A 23,582-nucleotide genomic window follows, 5' to 3' on the forward strand; every position below is an offset into this window, starting at 1 on the left:
CTCCCTATACATGAGGTCATTTCGCCCTTGGAATGGCCTGGCACAGCCTGCCCTGCCCTGCCCTGCAAGGAGGTTGAGGCTATTATGATCATTCCCATCTTAGAGACAGGAAACCAGATGCCTGCCCCAGGTCACCGGAGTGGAAATACACTGGGGTGGGGCTCACACACAGATGTGCCTCGAGGCCAAGCCCTCCTCTGTCCTAAAAACCTAGGAGTCCAAGTGAGTGGACAGCCGGACAGCAGCCCCAGCTGGCTTCTGCTCAGTTTGCAGCCCTCCACCCCAGGCTGTCTGCTCAGAGCCACTCCCAACCAGGCCACATTGTCTGGTGTTTTGACTTGCCTGGCTCCCCCATGCCAGGTGCCAGCCTCAGTCCAGCTCTGCAGGCAGCAGCTGTAGGTGAGATGGGAGCCAGCCACCTGCAGGATGTGGGACTCAGGGGAGTTAGAACTCCAAGCCAAGAACTCTAATGACATCAGGAGCTCTCAGGGAGACAGGTCATGCTGCGAGGATTTCTCTTTGGTTCCTTTAAAACTAGGAAGGGACCAGGCACAGTGGCCCATGCCTATAATCCCAGCATTTTGGGAGCCTGAAGTGGGAGGATCACTTGAGCCCAGGAGTTCGAGACCAGCCTGTGCAACATAGTGAGACCATGTCTCAAAAACACACAAATTAGGAAGGATGAAGAGTAACAACGTGAGCAGGAAAACCCAACAGCCATCTGGAATGCAGACTTGGACCTAGTGTGGGGATCCAGCCCCAGCCCTGGCCCTCAGGCAGGTAAGGAATTATTGTCCCCATTGGCCCCCGAGATAGCTGCACCCCAAAGACTGTCAAGGCAGGCTAGGGGCCCAGTCCCGGGGAGCAAGGCCAATTCACTCATTGCCCCACCTCTCCCGTCACCATGGGGGGCTGACTCTGCCCAGCAATGTTCCCATGGCCCCTTTCCCAGTGCTTTTCAACTCCAGCATTTCCACTTGGTTATTTTTATCATTTCTACCTCTTTATGTATATTCTCTATTTGATGCAACATCATAATACCTTCCTTTGCTTCTGTAAGCATGGTGTCCTTTAGTTCTTTGACCACATTTACAATGGCTGCTTTGAAATCTTTGCAAGTTAAATCTGACACTGGGGCCAGGCGCTCATGCCTGTAATCCCAGCACTTTGGGAGGCAGAGGCGGGCGGATCATGAGGTCAAGAGATCAAGGCCATCCTGACCAACATGGTGAAACCTGTCTCTATTAAAAATATAAAAATTAGCTGGGCGTGGTGGCATGTGCCTGTAGTCCCAGCTACTTGGGAGGCTGAGCCAGGAGAATCACTTGAACCCAGGAGGCGGAGGGTGCAGTGAGCCAAGATCATGCCATTGCACTCCAGCCTGGCAACAGAGCAAGGTTCCGACTCAAAAAAAAAAAAAAAAAAAAAAAAGAAATCTGACACTGGGCCTCTCACAGGCAGTCTCCATTGTCTGCTTTGTTTTTCCTGTGTATAGGTCACACTTTCCTATTTCTTTCCATTTCTCACAGTTGTTTTTGAAAAGTGGACAGTTTAGATAATACACCAATTCTGCATACTGATTTCCCGGCCTCTCTTCAGGGGCTTTGTTTGTTTGTTTAAATAGAGATGGGGGTCACACTATGTTGCCCAGTCTGAACGCCTAGGTTTAAGCAATCCTCCCACCCTGGCCTCCCAAAATGCTGGGATTTCAGACGTAAGCCACTGCACCTGCCCATGAGTTTTGTTGTTTACTTATTTCTTTAGTGGCTTGGCTTGACTGTTTTAGTAAAGTCTGTTTTCCCTACAGTGTGGAGCCTCTGATGTTGCTCCTCAGAAAATTGCAGCCTCTGGCTTGCCCAGTCACCCTGGGATGACGATAGATTCAGCAGCCCTTTCTTTAACTGTCTTCTTTTCCAGATCTCTCTGTTGAGCTGTCTACCTCTGTTGGTATCACACCTAGCACCTAAATGTTAGCCTCCACTAACCACTAGCTGATCACTCTGTTGTTTTCCACAATGGTCTGGTGCCTAAATTGCTCCACAGTCTAATTCAATTAAGTCTGGATCACTTTCCAGCAGTCATTCTGGAGGCCAGCCTTTGAGTTTTCTTCTGACCCCAGGAGAGATCTTCCTATCTGTCTCTGTCCCTGGTTCTCTTTGGAAAACTAGCTGGTCTATGGTTTATCTTACTTCTCTCATAGAGCTACCAGTCTCCGCTTAAATGCTTACCATCAAAATCTGTATTGTTTTTGAGAGTGCCCTTAGGTTTGAACTTCCCCACATCTTGTGGCAAATAAAGCTAGTTCGTTTGGGGAGAATTTATAAGCTTTCTGAACTTATGGTCTGCCTCTCTCCCTGGGCAAATCCTCTGAGCCATCACTCAAAAACCAGGGCAGGAGCAGTGATCCACCTCTCTCAGAGTGACATCCGGCTTTAAGGACAGAATGCTGTATAGGGGCCAAAGTCTCTGGTCTTCTCTGCTTGTTTCTCCTGGTGTAGAATCTCCACCCTATGAACAAGCTGGGGCAATGATGATAGAGACCCCAGTGTTTTCAGTGTGCCATGCCTGAGGTAGAACCTCTGCTCTATGGATGGAATCTGGGTGGAAGATGGGAGTCCCTAACCTCTCAACCACATTGCCTAGAAATTAGTCTCTGCAACATGTAGCTAGATAGAAGAGGAGAGGGTCAGGAATAGATGAAAGTTAACAGTACAGGCCTGCTGCAGACCAAATCTTGCCCATGCCTTTCTTTCTAAATAGAGTTTTATTGAAACACATCCATGCCCACTCATTAACTATAATCTATGACTGCTTTTCTACTAAAATGGCAGAGTTCAGTAGCTACAACACACACCCCATGGTCTGGAAACTCTAAAATATTTACTATCTAGTCCTTATAAAAAGTTTTCTAGAAGGCAGGAGAGTAGGCATCCTTGGAGAGGTGGGTAGTAACTGGAACTACCATCTGAGGCATCTAGTCATGTTCTTCCTCTTGATCCCCATGCTACTTGCATGGTTGTGTTCACTTTGTAAACTTCAATGAGCTCAGACTCATGATTTACACACTTTGCCATATGTCTTTTAGCAAAAGTTTGCCCCTAAAGTTCTCTTCTCCTTCAAGACACCCCCCTGACATGATAATTTAAGGATAAAAAGGTAAAAACCCACAAAGTCAAAGAGAAGGAAAGAGAATAACAGGTGTGAGATGTCATAGGAACTTCAGAATTTGGACAACAGACAAACATGAAGTGATTTAGTTTTCCTCTCTTTGGCAACTGCTTGCAAAAGTGGGGCTCAGGGAGGGGAAAGCTCAGGAACTAAAGATGTCAAACACCTGTGAAGGCAGGGGTATATGGGGATAGGTTAAAATCAGAAGGGGTCGGTCTGTAAGATCTTGTCTGAGCGAAATGTCTTTGTTCTACTTTCAGCCTTGTGTGAGAGTTTGGCTGCTGTATAGAAATCTGGGTTGGAAATCAAAGTCACTATGGTAGTTAAACATAGATGCCTCCCCCAGCACTCCCAGCTAGGTGACTGTCCCTCCCTCACAGGAAAAGGGAGGTTTCCATCTGGATAGGGTTACCAGATTTAGCCAGTAAAAAAAAAAAAAAAAAAAAAAAAACCAGGATGCCCCGCAGGGCACAGTGGCTCACGCCTGTAATCCCAGCACTTTGGGAGGCCAAGGCAGGTGGATCATGAGGTCAGGAGTTTGAGACCAGCCTGGCCAACATGATGAAACCTCATCTCCACTAAAAATACAAAAAATTAGCCAGGCATGGTGGCACATGCCTGTAATCCCAGCTACTTGTGAGGCTGAGGCAGAAGAATCGCTTGAACAAGGAGGTGGAGGTTGCAGTGAGCCAAGATTGTGCCATTGCCCTCCAGCCTGGGTGACAGAGCAAGACTCTGTCTCGAGAAGGGGAAAAAAAAAAAAACAACCAGGATGCCCAACTAAATCTGAATTTCAGATAAACAACAATTTCTTTTTTTAGTAAAAGTATATCCTAAATGTTGCAATGGGACATACTTATTCTAAAACTTTCTTCGTTGCTTATCTGAAATTCAAATTCAACCGGGGGTCTTGTGTTTTATCAGTAGGCAATCCTACATCTGGAGAAATGAAACAGGAGATGCTGTACGGGGCACTCAGGCCCAGCTGAAGGCAGGGCAGTGTTTGGGAGAGGGTGTGAGTGAAAGTGGAAACTCCAAGACTCCCCACTCAACTCCTAGACCACAGTAGCCAGGCCTGCACACCGCCCTCCACAGCTTCACTAAAGATTCCAGAGAGGAAAAGAGAAGACACACACACAAAGAACTGGCAATCAGAATGACTTCAAACATCTCAACAGCACCAGCAAAGCTGTAATGATGATGGGTGCTGACCTTAAAATTCTGAAGAAGAATGATTTCCAACCTAGATTTTATATGCAACCAAACTCTCACACAAGGCTGGAAGTAGAATAAAGACAATTCTGTCAACGAGATCTTAGAAAATTCCCCTCCCATGCACCATGCTTTAGGGTGCTACAGGGGAAGTGCTCCACCAAAACAGAGAATCCACCGAGAAAAAAGAAGACATGATGTCCAAGAAACAAGATTCAACACACAGGAAGAAAGAACATCCCTGGTGAAGAGAAGTCCCAGAACAGCATGTGGGCTGCGGGCATAGAGGGCACCAGTCCAGACAGGAGCCAAAGAAGCAAGAGAGGATCCAAAAATCAAATACACAAGAACAGACATACTGAGAGACAGCCTGATTGTTTTCACTGTGTTGGGAGGTACTGTAGAGTTTTGTCAGAGAACATGGGAATAACTTAGTGACTGGTACTTATAAAGCCAAACAAAATAAAAAGCGAATTATTAGCTATAGGAGAAAAAAAAGTTTAAAGAAGGAAATGTCAGTATAATATGCTATTTTGCTTCACTGTGGGTAATCTGTACATAATCATAGTAACATAAGCACTAAACACTGAATCAGCTGAGATTTGTGAGATATCTCTATTGGGATCATGGTAGGGTTGGGGGGACTGTGGGAAGGTGTTAGAAAACCAAGCTACTCTTCAATGGTAGCAAATCAGTAGATAATGTCTAAAGTTAGAAATCAATCAGTAGTAGTATATGCAGTGGTTACTTGGAGGTAAATACCAGAAGAAAAAATATAAGTGAGTTGATAATGACTGCATATGAGCACTGAAGGTGTGAAGTAAAAAGTTAGAGCAGGATTGCTGCTTTTCATTTTAGGACACATCGACTTTTCAAGCCTTGTAAATGTATGAACTGCATAAAATTAAACTAAAATACAGAATCAGTGACTTTATAGCATAATCCAAAACTAACTCAAGATTTTTCATAGACCTAAATGTGAGAGCTAAAACCATCCAAGTTCCAGCATATAACATTGAAGAAAAGTCTTTGACACCTTGCATTAAACAAAGATTTCTTAGATATGACACCAAAAGCACAATTCACATAAGAAAAAAATTGGACAAATTGGACATCAAAAGTTAAAACTTGTGCTCTTCAAAAGGCACTGTTTAGAAAATGAAAGAAAAGCCCAAGACTGAGAGAAATAATGACATATCATATATCTGATAAAGAATCTGTAACCAGAATATATAAAGAACACTTAAAGCTCAATAATAACACAACAAGCAGCTGGGCACTCACACCTGCAATTCCAGCATTTTGAGAGGCCAAGGCAGGAAGATTGCTTGAGGCCAGGAGTTTGAGACCAGCCTGGGCAACATAGGGAGATGCTGTCTCTACAAAAAGTAAAAAATAAAATTAGCTAGACACAGTGGCCTGTGCCAGTAGTTCCAGCTACTCAGGAGGCTGAGGTGGGAGGATCACTTGAGCCCAGGAGTTGGAGGCTGCAGTTCTGGAGATGGATGGTGGTGATGGCTGCACAACAGTATGAATGCACTTAATGCCACAGAACTGTAGACCCCCTTTTTTTTTTTTGAGGCAGAGTCTCACTCTGTCGCCCAGGCTGGAGTGCAGTGGCACAATCTCAGTTCACTGTAGCCTCCACCTCCTGGGTTCAAGCGATTCTCCTCCCTCAGTCTCTCGAGTAGCTGGGTTTACATGTGCCCACCACCACACCTGGCTAATTTTTGTACTTTTAGTAGAGATGGGGTTTCACTATGTTGGCCAGGCTGGTCTTGAACTCCTGATCTCAAAGTGATCTGCCCACTTCAGCTTCCCAAAGTACTGGGATTATAGGCATGATCCACCGCACCCAGCCCCAATAGCCTATTTTTATGTTATGGGTATTTTACCACCAAAAAAAAAAGAAGAAAGTGAAAAACTAGAGGGGTGGCAGGGAGAGAGAGATTGAGAGAGAGACTCTGGAGGGAGGAAAAAAACCAACAAAACAAAATGAGGCTCCTGGGCGTCACCCTAAACCTACTGAGTCAGGACTTTCTCCTCCTTTCCGTGCTGCCCTCACCAAGGCCCTTTTCCTGAAAACGTACTAAAAAGCTGCTTGCCTGGAAGTGCCCTGGGTGCTGGGGTGGTAGAAAAGTGTAAGAAAGCAGTGGCTATCGCCCTCCAGGTGCTTATGACCCAGCCAGGGAGATTCACAAACAAGGCAAGACACAGGAAGTAATGCAAGACAATACGCAGTTATGGACTTACACACGAGACCTGACCTCGCCACGGGAAAAAGTGCTACAGCTTCACAGAAGAGCCATGGGGAAGTCAGACCAGAGTCGGGCCTTGACCCAAAAGGATCTTCCCTGTTTGCGTCGGGGATGCCCCAGTCTCTGCGTTAACATTTATTATAGACACCCAAAAAGGAGTTTAAATCTAATGTTGAAGAGAGGGAAGGTTAAATAAATAAATAAATAAATAAATAAGTGAATGGATGAATGAAGAGACAAGTATGGCAAAAATCAGACAAAAGCTGTAAAAGAAACCCAACGCCAGGAATTCAGAGTAGGGAAAGCGATCTCAGTGGTCAGGGATCAGGAAGGGCTCCACGGCGGAGGTGGCTTGTGAGCTAAGAATTGAAGGATTTCCATGTGTGGAAACAAGAAATTATTCCAGACGAAAGGAGCACCAAAAGCAAAGGATCAGAGGTCTTCAGGGATTGTGGGGCAACCACAGAACCATACACACTGCAATCTTCTGGACCTCCTCTCTTAGATTGCATGGCTCTCTACGCTCAACTAGCAATCATCCTGCAAAATCCAGCTCACCCTCCCCTCTTCTCCAAGGTCTTCCTAATCCTCCTCTCCACCCTCTCCACAGTTCCCCTCCCCGATTTCCCAAAGCACTTTGTTCCCACGACTGTTACAGCTTACCAAAGACTGCTGGTTGTCCCCAGATATCCAGTTTCTCCTAGTTCCAGAACCTGCCATTTTTTGACAGGCACATGGCTGCCTAGGATAAAGATTACATTTCTCAACCTCCCTTATGGCCAAGTGGACTAAGTTCTGACTAAAGAGATATGCGTGGGTGATGTCCAGAGCACAAGGAACCACTGTGCCAGGCATCTCCTTTTCTTCCCTTCACTGGTTGGAATGCACGTGTGATGGTGAGCTGTTTTGGGCCACAAGAAGATAACATCTTAGGGATGCCTTAGGGATACCTTAGGGCAACCTTAGGGATGGTGGTGCGACATTAGAAGGAGCTGCCTCATAATCATGGAGCTGCCATACCAACCCGAGATTTCTCATATCCAGACTGATGCCCAAGAAAGAAACTTCTATCTTGTCCAAGATACTATGATTTTGTTTTGTTTTTGACAAATTTTAATTATATATATTTATAGGGTACAATGCGGTGTTTTGATATATGTACCCATTCTGGAATGGTTAAATCAAACTAATTAATATATTCATCACCTCAGTTATTTTTTGTGGTGAGTATACATTAAAATTTACTTTCAGCAATTTTGAAATATACATTATTATTAACTATAGTCACCATCCTGTGCAATTTATCTCAAAAACTTATTCTTCCTGTCTAACTAAAACTTTGTATCTTTTGACCACATCTCCCCATTCCTTCCCCAGCCTCTGGCAACCAACCTTCTACTCTCTGCTTCTGTGAGTTTGACTGTTTTAGATTCCACATATAAGTATCTTGGCTACTGTGAACTTACTTTTTTTAAGATGGAGTCTTGCTCTGTCGCTCAGGTTGGAGTGCAGTGGCATGATCTCAGCTCACTGAAACCTCTGCCTCCTGGGTTCAAGCAATCCTCCTGCCTCAGCCTCCTGAGTAGCTGGGATTACAGGCATGCACTACCACACCTGGCTACTTTTTGTATTTTTAGTAGAAGGAGGGGTTTCGCCATGTTAGCTAGGCTGGTCTTGAACTCCTGACCTCAAGTGATCCTCCCACCTTGGCCTCTCAAACATCTGGGATTACAGGCATCAGCCACCACACCCGGCCATGGCTATTGTGAATAGTGCTACAATGAACATGGGAGTGCAGATATATCTTTTGCACATACTGACTTCATTTCCTTTGTATCTATACCCAGCAGTAGGATTGGTAGGTCATAGGGAGTTCTATTTTTAGTTTTTTGAGGAACTGCCATATTGTTTTTTTTGGTTTCTTTTTTTTTTTTTTTTTTCTTTTTTGAGATGGAGTTTCGCTCCTGTTGCCCAGGCTGGAGTGTAATGGTGCGATCTCGGCTCACTGCAACCCCGCCTCCTGGGTTCAAGCGATTCTCCAGCTTCAGCCTCCCAAGTAGCTGGGATTACGGGCACCTACCACCACGCCCGGCTAATTTTTGTAGTTTTAGTAGAAGCGGGGTTTCACCACATTGGTCAGGCTGGTCTTGAATTCCTGACCTCAGGTGATCCGCCCACCTTGGCCTCCCAAAGTGCTGAGATGACAGGTGTGAGCCACTGTACCCGGCCTGCCATATTGTTTTTTGTAATGGTCGTACTAATTTACATTCTCACCAACAACGTACAAGAGTTCCCTTTTCTCTTGTTGTCTTTTTGATAATAATCATTTGAACAGATGTGAGGTAATACATTATTGTGGTTTTATTTGCATTTCCCTGACGATTAGTGATGTTGACCATTTTTTCATATACCTGTTGTCCATTTGTATGTCTTCTTTTAAGAAATGTCTATTCAGGTCCTGTGTCTTTTTTTTCCACACAGGGTCTCTCTCTGTCACCCAGGATGGAGTATAGTGGCACAATTATGGCTCACCGCAGCCTCAGCCTCCTCAAGCAACCCTCCAGCCTCAACCTCCCAAGTAGCTGGGACTACAGCTGCATGCCACCACACCTGGCTAATCATTTTATTATTTGTCGAGACAGAGTCTCGCTATGTTACCTAGGCTGGTCTCCAGCTGCTGGGCTCAAGTTATCCTCCCTCCTCTGCCTCCCAAAGTGCTGAGACTACAGGTGTGAGCCATCATGCACGGCCTTCTTTGCTCATTTTTAATAGAGTTATTTGTTTTCTTGCTATTGAGTTCCTTACACATTTTGAATATTAACCCCTTATCAGATATATGGTTTGCAAATATTTTCTCCCATTCCATAGGCTGTGTTTTCACTCTGATAATTGTTTCCTTTGCTGTGCAGAAGCTTGTTAGTTTCATATAATCCCATTTGTCGATTTTTGCTTTTGTTGCCTATGCTTCTGGGATCAAATCCAAAAAAATCATTGCCTAGACCAGCATCATGAAGCATTTCTCCTATGTTTCTTCCAGTAGTTTTATAGTTTCAGGTCTTACATTTAAGTCTTCACTCCATTTGGGTTGATTTTTATATGTGGTGTGATAGGATCCAACTTCCTTTTTCTACATGTAGATGTCCAATTGTCCCAACACCATTGTCCTTCCCCATTGTGTGCACTTGGCACTTTGTCAAAGTCAACCAACCATTTATGCATGGGTTTCTTTTAAGACACTATTATTTTGAGATTTAATTACCACTGGTATATCTTAATTCCTAGACTCATCACACTACACGGTAGCGGTGTGTCCACATTTCTTTCTCCTGTGCCAAGACGGGAGCTCCTCCATGGCCCACAGCCTCAGCACAATGCCTGGCCATTAAGACTCAGAAGCAGTCTCTCATACGTCCTGTTAGCCCTTCCAAGCTTCTTCTAATGGCCAGATATTTTACATATATTATTCATGTCCTTCACCAAGTAATGACTGGATTACCTATGTGCTAGGCCAGAAGCCAAGTGTGCATTTTTACAAACCTTCATAGGTACTCTGTAAAGTAAGCACTACTCTACAAGTAGGAAAGTATGACTTGCCCCCCTCCCTCTACACTACCTGCCTGGTACAACTCAAAGCCTGGCTAAGTCTGACTCTCCTCCTGCCTCACTCTGCACCCCAAAAGTTAATGTTGCTGGGGAAACAGCAACCAGGCGACTGGTTTTACTTCAAAGTCAAGACCACAGGCTGACAGGCGTTTGGGAACCTGGGCACATTAATGGGTCAGGACACACTCTCATTGTCTTAGTGGGGCTGTCTCAAGAAGATGCGGGTGGCAGACCTCAGCACAATGGTACCTGAGGGAAGGCTGCCTTTTAGGCATCTTTCAGGGCCTGTGGGATAGCTTTAAATGCAAAAATACAAAATTACATTTTAATGATGTTCAGAAAAGAGGAGTAAGGCATAGCACCCCAAGATAGCCCCCCAGAGGTGGGCCTACTCCAAGATGACAGAATCACAACCTCTCCTGTCCCTTCCTATTCCATCTTCACCCTCAGTTGATGGTGATCTTGCCTCTTTTTTTTTTTTAAATTTTATTATTATTATACTTTTTTAGGGTACATGCACACAATATGCAGGTTTGTTACATATGTATACATGTGCCATGTTGGTGTGCTGCATCCATTAACTCGTCGTTTAGCATTAGGTATATCTCCTAATGCTATCCCTCCCCCCTCCCCCCACCCCAAGAAATTAGAGCAATCTGAAGAGAATTCCCTCATCTTGCTGCCACTAAATCTACAGGCATCTGCCCCCATATATTCTGCTGTCCTGTTCCAACATACGAGCTTCAAGGGCTCCTATCTAGGGTCAACTCCTCCATTTGTAAACCAGTCCCCATTTCTTCCTGCCCATGAAATTCCTCGTGTGTTAGCATAATCCTCCTTTTTCATGACATTTTCACCCTGTAGTGGATTATTTCCATCAGCATCGACAGACATTCTGTCATTTGTCCCATCTTTTAAGATCCCCTAGCAACTTCCTGTGCTCTCCAGCTCTTACCCCAATTCTCTGCTCCTCTCTACACCAAATCCTTTAAAGAGCTGTCCATATGGGTCATAGCTGCTTCCTCATCCCCAGTTCTCTACTGAACCCTCTCTACTCAGGCATCACCCCATCATCTTCTGAAACTGGCTTTGTCAAGGTCATTAATAAGCTTGATGTGGCCAAACTCAGTGGTCAATTTTCAGACCTCGAGTTATTTAACTCTAAAAGTAACACATGAATCAAGAGGTCAAATGTAACCCACAAATGTGTTTTGTTTGGACAACACAGTGTTGGTTTTTAGTTTGAATTCACTGCCAGCATTAGAAATCAGGATATTCACATAAAAATCTAGATGCCAGGTTTCTTTGGAAAAATCTGAAAGTCTAAGCCCACATTCCTACCTGGCAATAGACTGGCAGTGAGTCATGGCTGACTCTGGAGACAGGACATGGGGTTTCCAGTTTGCCAGAGTCCCCACCACTCAGGACTGGCACATTCAGCTTGCTTCACTTACTTATGTCACTTTCCTGGACCTAGAGGCATTTGCATTTGTAAACTCTAGAGTAAGACTTAAAACTCACAAGTGATGAGCACCTATGTTTCCTGCTTTATGAAAGAAGACAAAACAGTGGGAGAGAATGCAGTTTGTGTGTATAAAGCAGCAGCGATGAGAAGCAGTGAACCTCAGCAATGGCTGAGTTTCTGGTTCTAGGCATTCCCATCCATCCCGCAGTTCAGCTGTTCAGCCAAACCTCGAAGATCATTAGTTTTCGTATATCTTTCCTCTTGCGCTGATTTTCTACTTGATCTTCTATCTTTAGATCAGTGATACAGTTTTTAATTGCTAGCTTATTTAACCCTTGTATTGGTTCACTGATTGTTCCACTGTTCATGTCAGTTATCTGGTTTTGCCCACCTGAGCTGAATTCCTGGAAGACAGATACAAGTTAACACCACGGTTCATCAAAAACAGCTCTGGTAGTACAAGTCAGTCATTTATCTCTCAACAAGGAATATAAAGATTTTCTTTTTTCTTTTTTTTTTTTGAGACAGAGTCTTGCTCTGTCGCCCAGGCTGGAGTGCAGTGGCACGATCTCGGCTCACTACAACCTCTGCCTCCCAGGTTCAAGCAATTCTCCTACCTCAGCCTCCCGACTAGCTGGGACTACAGGCGTGTGCCACCATGCCTGGCTAATTTTTGTATTTTTAGTAGAGCCGAGGTTTCACCAGGCTGGTCTCGAACTCCTGACTTCAGGTGATCCACCAGCCGTGGCCTCCCAAAGTGCTGGGATTAGAGGTGTGAGCCACTGCACCCAGCCAAGATTTCCTAATATGTATAATTTCTAGACCAACAGTATTTTATTTTATTTTTTTTTTTGAGACAGAGTCTCACTCTATTGCCCAGGCTGGAGTGCAATGGTGCCATCTCAGCTCACTGCAACCTCTGCCTCCTGGGTTCAAGTGATTCTTGTGCCTCAGCCTCCCGAGTAGCTGGAATGACAGGCACATGACACCATGCCCAGCTAATTTTTGTATTTTTAGTAGAAACGAGTTTCGCCATGTTGGCCAGGCTGGTCTTAAACTCTTGGCCTCAAGTGGTCTGCCCACCCTGGCCTCTCAAAGTGCTGGGATTACAGGCGTGAGTCACCATGCCTGGCCAACCAATAGTATTTAACTATATGTCGCAAAATACATAAAATCATATATGTGACTAGATCATAGTGAAGTGCACTGCGAGTAAGCTCTTAGTAATGGTTTTCTTCGGTAGAAATCAGATTGAGCCATCATTTGTCCTTTTAAAGTGGTTTCCTGAAAAGGGAATGAAGGTGGTACAGAAGCCCAAGGGACTGTTTGCACATGTAACTGTCACCCATAACAGACATCCCTGCAGGAAAAAACTATTGAGACTAGTTGTTCTAGAAGCCCAGAGTCCATCCCATGATCATTATATACTTTTCTATAATGAGAATGGAATACATATAAAATACACCTTACAATTCCCTTCAAGGACTGCTACACCAAACTGAAAACTTTCCTCCCCTTTTTAGGTCTCATGGACATCAATATGAGTAAGTTTTATATACTGGTATTATGGGCTGAATTTTGTCCCCATAATATTCATATGTTGAAGCCTTAGCCCTTAGTACCTCAGAATGTGATTGTATTTTGGAGATAGGGTTTAAAGGAGTGACAAAGTTAACATGAGGCTATTAGTGTGGGTCCTAATTTAATATGACTGGTGTCCCTGTAAGAAGGGGAAATTTGGACACCACAGAGAGGCACCAGGGGCACATGTGCAGAGGGAAGACCATGTGAAGAGGTAGCAAGAGGGCCATCTGCAAGCCAAAGACAGGCCTCAGCGGAAACCAACCCCACAGACACCTAATCATGGATTTTGAGCCTCCAGAACTGTAAGAAAATACCCCAGCCCTAGCAAACAAATATAACCTGGGTTAAATATGAGTACACTCAAGAGCAATTCATATACAGCCACCACTTACCCCTGCACGGAACGGCCCAGGCTGCTATTTCTGCATTTGCTTCCCGTGGCAGCTATCACTTCTTATTGCTAGTAATGCCTTCCTTTGCTAACGTCCTGTCCCTTTTACTAAACTGACATTGCCTGAAAAGACAGATACCCACAAGAGTTAAAACTGTAACTTTAGTGACATCAGTGAAATTAGCAAAGGACCTCTGAAAATTCTCTCCTCCATAAAAGCAACATGAAGCCTAGCAAAAATGGTCAAAATCACGTATTCAGAACTCTGAAAAGTAACCAAAGGCTCGCAGCAGTCTAGGAGCATTTATTCTGGAAAAACATTTGAGTCATGATGAGAACAGTGAGCTTTGTCCTCCTTCATCCTCTCCCTGTTTCCTAGTTCTGCAGTTACCCTGAATACCAGCAGCCTGGCAGTCTCTAGAGGAAGCAGAATAGGGTTAGAGTTCCTTCAGTGCTCTGTTCCAACAGAAGTCCTATTATTTGACTTGTCTGGAAGTTCTCTGGAAGATCCCACTTGCAAGGCTGTCTTTATTTGACTTGAGTTGAAACTCAGAGCTCACCCAGCGCAAAAAGCCTTTGCCCGGAGGCATTTCTCAAAAACATTTAGAGGGAATTATTTAATTTCACAACTGCCTCAGGCAGTGAGTAATGTTTAGGACAATTAATAGGTTACCCAAAAGGATATTTTTTTCAACTGGGAAACGGGCATCCATAGGGGCTTGGAAAAGCTCCAAAATATTCCTCTGAATCTAGAAGGCCATTTGCACTGGTAGAGCACATATTTATGCCCATGGCTGTTCACATGGTTGGGATAACCTGAGAACACCCTAAACTCTAACATCAGGCTGACCTTGAGGATCTACACCAGCAGAAAGTGAAGGCTAAGGCAGAGCTGTCAACTGCATGCTGAGTGTTGAACACATACGCAGAGACTCTCAGCAAACATTAAGAGACCTATTGGTTTCAAGTGTTTCAGGAAATCTGTCTAATCATTAGCTGACATTAAGCTATTCAAACAGAGACTTCAGTGGCCACACAGAACAAAGAATACAGAGTTTACAGAATTTGTGCAGGTAAGTTACTAAACAAACAAACAAATAACAAACAGCAACAAAAACATACCCTGGGGATGCGGGAAAATCTGATTTCCAAAGTTGACACACTGTATTTTTTTAATGTCCAGTTTTGAGCAAAAAGTTATTAAACATGCAAAAAATAAATAAAAACCAAAAAAGTATGGCCCATACACAAGGAGAAAAAAATCAACAGAATCAACAGAAATTATTCCTGAGAAAACCTAGATGCTGGATTATTAGGAAAATATTTTTAAATCATCAATTTTAAATATGTACAAAGCATTAAAGTTAAACATGTTTAAAGCATTAAGGGAAAGTATGAGAACACTATCTTACCAAATAAAGACTATCGAGAAAGAGATATTTTAAAAATAGAAATTCTGGAGTTAGGCCAGGCGCAGTGGCTCACACCTGTAATCCCAGCAATTTGGGAGGCCGAGGTGGGCAAATCACCTGAGGTCGGGAGTTCGAGACCAGCCTGACCAATATGGAGAAACCCTGTCTCTACTAAAAATGTAAAATTAGCCAGGTGTGGTGGCACATGCCTGTAAGTCCAGCTACTCGGGAGGCTGAGGCAGGAGAATCGCTTGAATCTGGGAGGCAGAGGTTGCAGTGAGCAGAGATTGCGCCATGGCACTCCAGCCTGGGCAACAAGAGAGAAACTCCATCAGAAATTCTGGAGTTAAAAAATTATAATAACTGAAATGAAAAATTCACTAGAGGGGTTCAACAGCAGATTTTCAGCAGTCAGAAGAAAGAAAAACAGGCCAGGTGCAGTGGCTCACGCCTATAATCCCAGCACTTTGGGAGGCTGAGGTGGGTGGATCACTTGAGGTCAGGAGTTCAAGACCAGCCTGACCAACATGGTGAAAGCCCGTCTCTACTAAAAAAAAAAATACAAAATTAGCCACATGTGGTGATGCACACCTGTAATCCCAGCTACTTGGGAGGCTGAGGCAGAAGAATTGCTTGAACCTGGGAGGCGGAGGTTGCAGTGAGCCAAGATCACGCCATTGCACTCCAGCCTGGGCAACAAGAGTGAAACTCTGTCTTGAAGAAAAGAAAAAAAGAAAAAAAAAAAAGAAAGAAAGAAAAGCAAACTTCAGTATAAGCCAATTGACAGTACTCGTTATGAAAAAAAACGACAGAAAAACGAATGAAGAAAAATGAATGAGTCAAAGGAGAAGCCACAGGGGAAATCTGAAAATAATTTGAGGGCCAGGCGTGGTGGCTGACGCCTGTAATCCCAGTACTTTGGGAGGCGGAGGCGGGCAGATCACTTGGGGTCAGGAGTTTGAGAGCAGCCTGGTCAACATGGCGAAAACCCATCCCTACTAAAAATACAAAAATTAGCCGGGTGTGGTGGCATGCGCCTGTCATCCCAGGTACGCAGGAGGCTGAGGCAGGAGAATCATTTGAACTCAGGAGGTGGAGTTTGCAGTGAGCCAAGATCACACCATTGCACTCCAGCCTACGCAACAAGAGTGAAACTCCGTCTAAAAAAAAAGAAAAAATAATTCGAGATGAATGAAATAAAAATACAACATACCAAAATATATAGGTGCAATCAAAGCAGAGTTTAAAGAAAAATTTACAGCTATAAATGCCCACATTAAAAAGGAAGAAATATTTCAAGTCAATAACTTAATCTTCTACCTTAAGAAACTAGAAAAGTGAGAGCAAACTAAACTCAAAGCAAGCAGAAGGAAAGAGATAATAAATATTGGAGTGAAAATAAAATAAAAATAGAGAAAATCAACAGAATCAAAAATTTTATTCTTTGAAAAGATTAACAAGATTGAAAAATCTTTAGTTAGACTGATTAAGAACTAAAAAGTCTTAATTACTAATTACTAATTACTAATTCATTACTAAAACCAGTAATGAAACAGGAACATAATTACAAATTTTACAGAAATAAAAAAGATTATAAACTAATACTATGAACAACTGTAGGCCAAAAAAATACACAACCTATATGAAATGGAAAAATTCCTAGAAAAACACAAACTACCAAAACTAACTCAAGAAAATGGAAAATGAATGCATGTATTATAAGAGATTAATTTAGTAATTAAAAAAAATCCCACCAATGGAAATTTAGGTCCAAAGTCTTCACTGGTGAATTCAATAGAATGTTTAAAGAATTAATACCAGTACCTCAAAAACTTTTCATAAACAAACAAAAAAAAAGTTAAGAAAACACTCTTGGCCAGGCGCGGTGGCTCACACCTGTAATCCCAGCACTTTGGGAGGCCGAGGCGGGTGGATCACAAGGTCAGGAGATCGAGACCATCCTGGCTAACATGGTGAAACCCCGTCTCTACTAAAAATACAAAAAAATTAGCCAGGTGTGGTGGTGGGCACCTGTAGTCCCAGCTACTCAGGAGGCTGAGGCAGGAGAATGGCGTGAACCCGGGAGGCGGAGCTTGCAGTGAGCCGAGATGGCGCCACTGCACTCCAGCCTGGGCGACAGAGCCAGAGCGAGACTCCATCTCAAAAAAAAAAAAAAAAGAAAGAAAACCCTCTCAACACTTTATGACTTTATGAGGTCAGTGTTACCCTGATATCCAAAGAAAAAAAGTCACTACAGGCCAATATTGCTAATGAATATAGATGCAAAGATCCTCAGCAAAAAAAAACACATTATCATCTCAATAGAGTCAGAAAAAACAAGTTGACAAAATTCAACAGCGCTTCAAGATATAAATACTCAAAAACCTAGGACTAGAAGGGGAGTTCCTTAACCTTAAAATGATATCTATGAAAAGCCTACAGCTAAAATCATACTTAATGGCAAAAGACTAAAATCTTTCCCAATAAGAACAGGAACAAACAAGGATGTTTACTCTTACTACGTCTGTTGAAGTTTGTACTTGTGGTGCTAGCTGGACAATTAGGCAAGAAAGATAAATAAAAAGAAATAAAAGATTGGGAGGCTGAGGCGGGCAATCACCTGAGGCTAGGAGTTCAAGACCAGCCTGGCCAACATAGTGAAACCCTGTCTCTACTAAAAATACAAAAATTAGCCAGGCATGATGGCACGTGCCTGTAGTCCCAGCTACTCGGGAGGCTGGGGCAGGAGAATCCCTTGAACCCGGGAGGTGGAGGTTGCAGTGAGCCAAGATTGTGCCACTGCACTCCAGCCTGGGCGACAAGAGCGAGACTCCATCTCAAAAAAAAAAAAAAAAAAAAGAAAGAAAAGAAACTAAAAGAAGTAAAAGAAATGGGCATCCAGATTGGAAAGGAAGACACAAAACTGTATTTGTAGACATAATCTCATACATAGAAAATTCTAAGGAATCTACATAAAAGCAATTAGAGCTAATAAACACATTCTGCCAGGTTGCAGGATATAAGATTAGTATACAAAAATAAATTATATTTCTATAAACCATCAATAAACAATCTGAAATTTAAATTAAGAAAACAATTCCATTTATAATACCATGAAAACAGAATACTTAGGAATAAATTCAATAAAAGAAGTATAAGACTTCTTTTGGACCTTGAAAACTATAAAACATAATTGAAATAAATTAAGGAAGACCTAAATAAATATGGAAAGACATCTGTGTTCATGGATTAGAATACTTAACATTGTTAGGATGGCAATATTCATTAATTACCACAAAAATTCCAGCTGGCTTCTTTGCAGAAATTGAAAAGCTGAACCTAAAATTCATACGGAATTCAAGGGACCCAGAACAGCCAAAATCATCTCAGAACAGAGTTGGAAGACTCACACTTTTGAATTTCAAAACATAGTGCACAGGTACAATAATCAAGACTATGTGGTACTGACATAAAGATAGACAGACATATAAGTAAATAGAATATAATTGAGAATACAGAAATAAATCCATACATTTATGGTTAATTGATTTTAGACAAGGGTGCCAAGACAATTCAATGAGGGAAAGAACAGTCTTTTCAACAACTCTCACTGGGACAGCTAGACATTGATATGTAAAAGAATGAAGATGGACCCCCACCTCACACTATATACAAAAAATAAAATGAATCAAAGATCTATATGTAAGAGCTAAAACTATAAACTTCTAGAGGACAACATAGGTGTAACTCTTTTTGACTTTGGCTTAGGCAATAATTCCCTAGATATAACACCTAAAGCACAAGCAACAAAAGAAAAAATAAATTGGATTTCTTCAAAATTAAAAGCTTTTATGCTTCCAAGTTTACCCTTAAGAAAGTGAAAAGATGGCCGGGCGCAGTGGCTCATGCCTGTAATCCCAGCACCTTGGGAGGCTGAGATAGGTGGCTCACGAGATCAGGAGTTCGAGACCAGCCTGGCCAACATAGTGAAACCCCATCTCTACTAAAAATACAAAAATTAGCTGGGCGTGGTAAAAAAGAAAGTAAAAAGACAATCTTCAGAATGGGAGAAAATATTTACAAATCATATATCTGTCAAGGGACTTTATATTCAGAATATATAAAGAATTCTTACAACTCAACAATAAAAAGACAAATAGCTCAATTTAAAAATCAACAAAGTATTTGAATATTCTCCAAACAAAATATACAAATGACCAATAAACATACAAAAATATGTCTAACATCATTAGTTTTGCATCACTAGTGAAACACAAATCAAAACCTCAGTGAGTTACCACTTCACATCCACTAAACTAGTTATAATAAAGAAACAGACAGTGACAAGTATTGTTGAGGATATGGAGAAACTGGGACCCTTTTCCATTGCCAGTGGGAATGTAAAATGGTGCAGCTGCTTTGGAACACAGTTGGCAGTTCCTCAAAAAGTCAAACATAGATTTACCTTATTACCGAGCAATTCTACTCCTACATATATGAAAGAATTGAAAGCAAATAATTCACGCAAAAACCTGTGTGTGCATGTTCATACCAACATTATGCATAATACCTAAAAAGTGGAAGCAACTGCTGAAAGGGTAAGTGCCATGTCCCATTCTACAGTCCACACAATGGCATATTATGCAGCCACAAAAAGCAATGAAATGCTGATATACGCTACACCATGAATGAACCTTGAACACATTATGCTAAGTGAAAAAAGACCACATATTATATGATTCCATTTGTCTGGAATGCTCAGAAAATGAAAATCCATGGAAAGAATAAAGATTAGTGGTTGCCAGCAACTTGGGAAGGAGAAAGAATGGATAGTGACTGCTGATGGATGTCGGGTTTATCTTGGGTTGATGAAAAAGTTTTGAAATTAGATAGTGGTGATGTTTGTACAAAAGCCACTGAATTGTGCTCTTTAAATAGGTGAATTTGATAATATTCAAATTATTTCTCAGAAAACAATCTATACATACATTCAACTGTGCCTCTATGAAGCAAATAGTTTCTGAAATAATTTTTTCAAGAGTAAAGGGCATGAGCCCTGGGAAGCTACAGCACATCTCCTTTGACTTCCTCTAGGCTGTACTCTTGATAGCTGAGGTTGCTGTTAAGCTATCTGAGCAAGGAGTAGTATCTTATGAGAATAATGTTGGTTACCACACACAGCCTAGTGACCTGGCTCAGACATAGTGACAATAAATGCTTCCCTAAATCTAAATTTCCAAGACCACAGCCAGCCACAGCAAGTTTTGGCAAAACCTATCATGAAAGCCTATCAAAGGGAAAATGGGGTTTGTGATTTATCAAATTTCTTTTAAAGTATCCGAAATTCATAGTTTTGAAGTAAGCAACTTTATGAGGGCTCTTAGCCTTTAGAGAGATGTTCCAATGCCGCAAAAACATCCTACAGTAAGAGACAGCAGACTACTAATACTCTATGAGGCTGAGGTGATTGGAGCAAATGAGCCTGAAGTCCTTCCAGAATAATGAGCATTTATCATAGTATTACCACTATTTAATTTCATAGGAAAAAAAATCCAAGGAACAGTCCCTTTGTACCTTGACAGGTCCCTAGAAGAAACTTCTGTTACCACATTCAGACAATATCTACTTAGTAAATAAACAAACCACTTGGTTCCAAAGCTTGTCCATATGACACATTTCACAATTGCTATATTTAATTCAAATTATTTGGAGTTAAAATACACTCCAGACTGTTTATTTTTCTGTCCCTTTCCTAGAGGGTAAGAATAGTAAATGAGACAGCTGGTTGTATTCTCAGCTCTTGGGTTCTGGTAAGCATTTTATATGGCAGCGGGCAGGAGCCAGGGGTGTGTGGTTGGAGACAGTTTTTCAAAATGAAATGGTCTGTCCTCCCCCACAGCTCCCTGCCCTCTGCCACTGCAGGATTACAGTAATTCTGTATCCCAAGACTAGTTACTTTTAAAATGCCACAGCAAAGTATCCCCAAAGGGTATGGTTCCCATTTGTTCATGTCACTTAATAGCTAAAAAACCTTAGGCAAATTCCTGAACCTAGCTTACAAGGTTCCTTTGTAGAATGGGGTTAATAATAGGACCTTCTGGCCAGGCACAGTGGCTCACACCTGTAATCCCAGCACTTTGGGAGGCCCCGACGGGTGGATCACTGGAGGTCAGGTGTTTGAGACCAGCCTGGCCAGCATGATGAAACCCCGTTTCTACTAAAAATACAAAGATTAGCCAGGTGTGGTGGCATGTGCCTGTAGTCCCAGCTGCTTGGGAGGCTGAGGCAGGAGAATCGCTTAAACCCAGGTGGTGGAGGTTGCAGTGAGCTGAAATCATGCCACTGCACTCCAGCCTGGGCGACAGAGCGAGACTCCATCTAAAAAAAAAAAAATTACAGGACCTTCTTCACAGTGTCAGTGTGAGGACAGTCAGTGAGTGCATGTGAAGCGGGACTGCTGGCACATTCCCCAGTGTGCCACGTGCATTGCTGTCTATGTGGCTGGCCCCCTGGAGCTGTGCAGCTGCCGTGGCCACAGAAGGGTCTAACCTAACAACACACATGGTACCCAGCAGTCAAGAAGTGGTAGCTGTTATAATTACTGTTATTATAGTAGTCACTTTTTCTTGCAAGAAAGGTGGACTTCCCTGAGTGCCACAAAGAGGCTTGGGTTAATAACAGAAAGGAAATTAGCAAAATTGAGCTTTCTGGACCAGGCATTTCTCTGGGTGCTTTTATATGTGCTATTTAATTTACTCTTCATATCCCCAAAAGGATATTATTACCTCTTTTTGAGAGATTAGAAAACTGAGACCCAGAGATTTTATTTTTTTATTTTTTTGAGATGGAGTCTTGCTCTGTCGCCCAGGCTGGAGTGCAGTGGTATGATCTCGGCTCACTGCAACCTCTGCCTCCAAGGTTCAAGCAGTTCTCCTGCCTCAGCCTCCTGAGTAGCTGGGATTACAGGCATGTGCCACCACACCCGGCTAATTTTTGTATTTTTAGTAGAGATGGGGTTTCACCATGTTGGCCAAGCTGGTCTCGAACTCCTGATCTCATGATTCACTTGCCTTAGCCTCCCAAAGAGCTAGGATTACAGGCATAAGCCACCGCACCTGGCCTAAGATACAGGGATTTTAAATGAGTAAAGTTATGTCACTATTAAATATTCAAGCCAGAAAGGATTGTGAGTCGGCTGGACTCCAAATCCATTGCTGTTCCCACAATGGTGGGAATGTGTGCTCACCCAGTGATGCAGGATTTTTCTCAGCCCCTCTGCTGGACTTGCAGAAGGGGCACCCCCTCTACTTGGCTGACCCCACTCAACCAACCCCTTGTGGGAGGGACCACATGAGCAAGCGAGTGTGGGTCCTGGCCAGATGCTCCAGGCACCAACACAGGAGCAAGCTCTATGTGAGGCCACAGCCTGACCAGGTGTGTCATCTCAAGGGGAACGGGGCAGCGCTCAGGTAAGGGTGCCTGTGACCCCGAAGCCCAAGGGGGCATTACAGTGCTCCTTTAGTTTTGCCATCCATGGACGGGGGTGTGGTAGCAGCTCAGTTAGCCCCTTGTCTCATTGTGTGGAGCAGCTGCCCTCCACTGGAGAGGGCAAAGGGCTGGTGTGACAGCCTTTCTGGGTACTGGCACTTGGTGGGTCCCGAGCTCTTATCCGGCATCCAAGAAGAATGAGGTCAGGTGGACAATTGAAGGATGGTGAAGGTGGAGAATTTAATTGAGCAATGGAAACGGCTCTCAGCAGAGAGGGGAGCTGGAGAGAGGAAAGGAAGGGTAGGTTGTCTTGCCCGAAGTCAGGCTATCTCATCTCTACCAACTGAGTCTTAGGTCTTTATAGGCACAGGATGGGGAGTGCAGGCTGATTGGTTTGTGAGTATGCAAAAAAAGGTTAAAGCGAAGACATCACTCAAATGTAGGCACGACAGTGTAAAAAACCAATTAGGAAAAGGTAGGTATGTGTAAAATAGGTGAAGGATGATGATCAATCAGAGGAAAGTACACCAAACAGAAAGACAAGTTCTCAATCCAGTCCAAGGATTTAACTTGTAACTTGGCTTTCAGTCCTTCAACTGTCTTTGGCTTGGAGGTGGGGTTTCACTGGGTACCTACCCCTATCTGCCTGGGCATTTGGCTGCCTCCTGTCCCTATCACCAGCATGTATTCCTCCTTCTTATGGAAACAGCACATCAATTTTCCATGATAGAGCCACCCCTCCCACATTCTCAATCCATGTGATTTGGGTAAGGCTAGTCTCAGGCCTGGCAAGTTCATTCTATTTTATACAGTCACAGAGATGGTTCAGGGGTGAACACTTACCCAGTAAAACTCAGTCTCAGGACTTTTCTAAGAACTGTGGAAAGATGAAAACTGCTCTTTCTGTTGAACTTGACACTATGAAGCCTGGGACTTCTGAGGGTCCCTCCAAGGAGGAAGCCCGAATATGAAAGAAAGCAAAGAGATGTGGAGAAATTGAG

The sequence above is a fragment of the Pongo pygmaeus genome, chromosome 2 (genome assembly GCF_028885625.2).
Source record: "Pongo pygmaeus isolate AG05252 chromosome 2, NHGRI_mPonPyg2-v2.0_pri, whole genome shotgun sequence".
Lineage (NCBI taxonomy): Eukaryota > Metazoa > Chordata > Mammalia > Primates > Hominidae > Pongo > Pongo pygmaeus.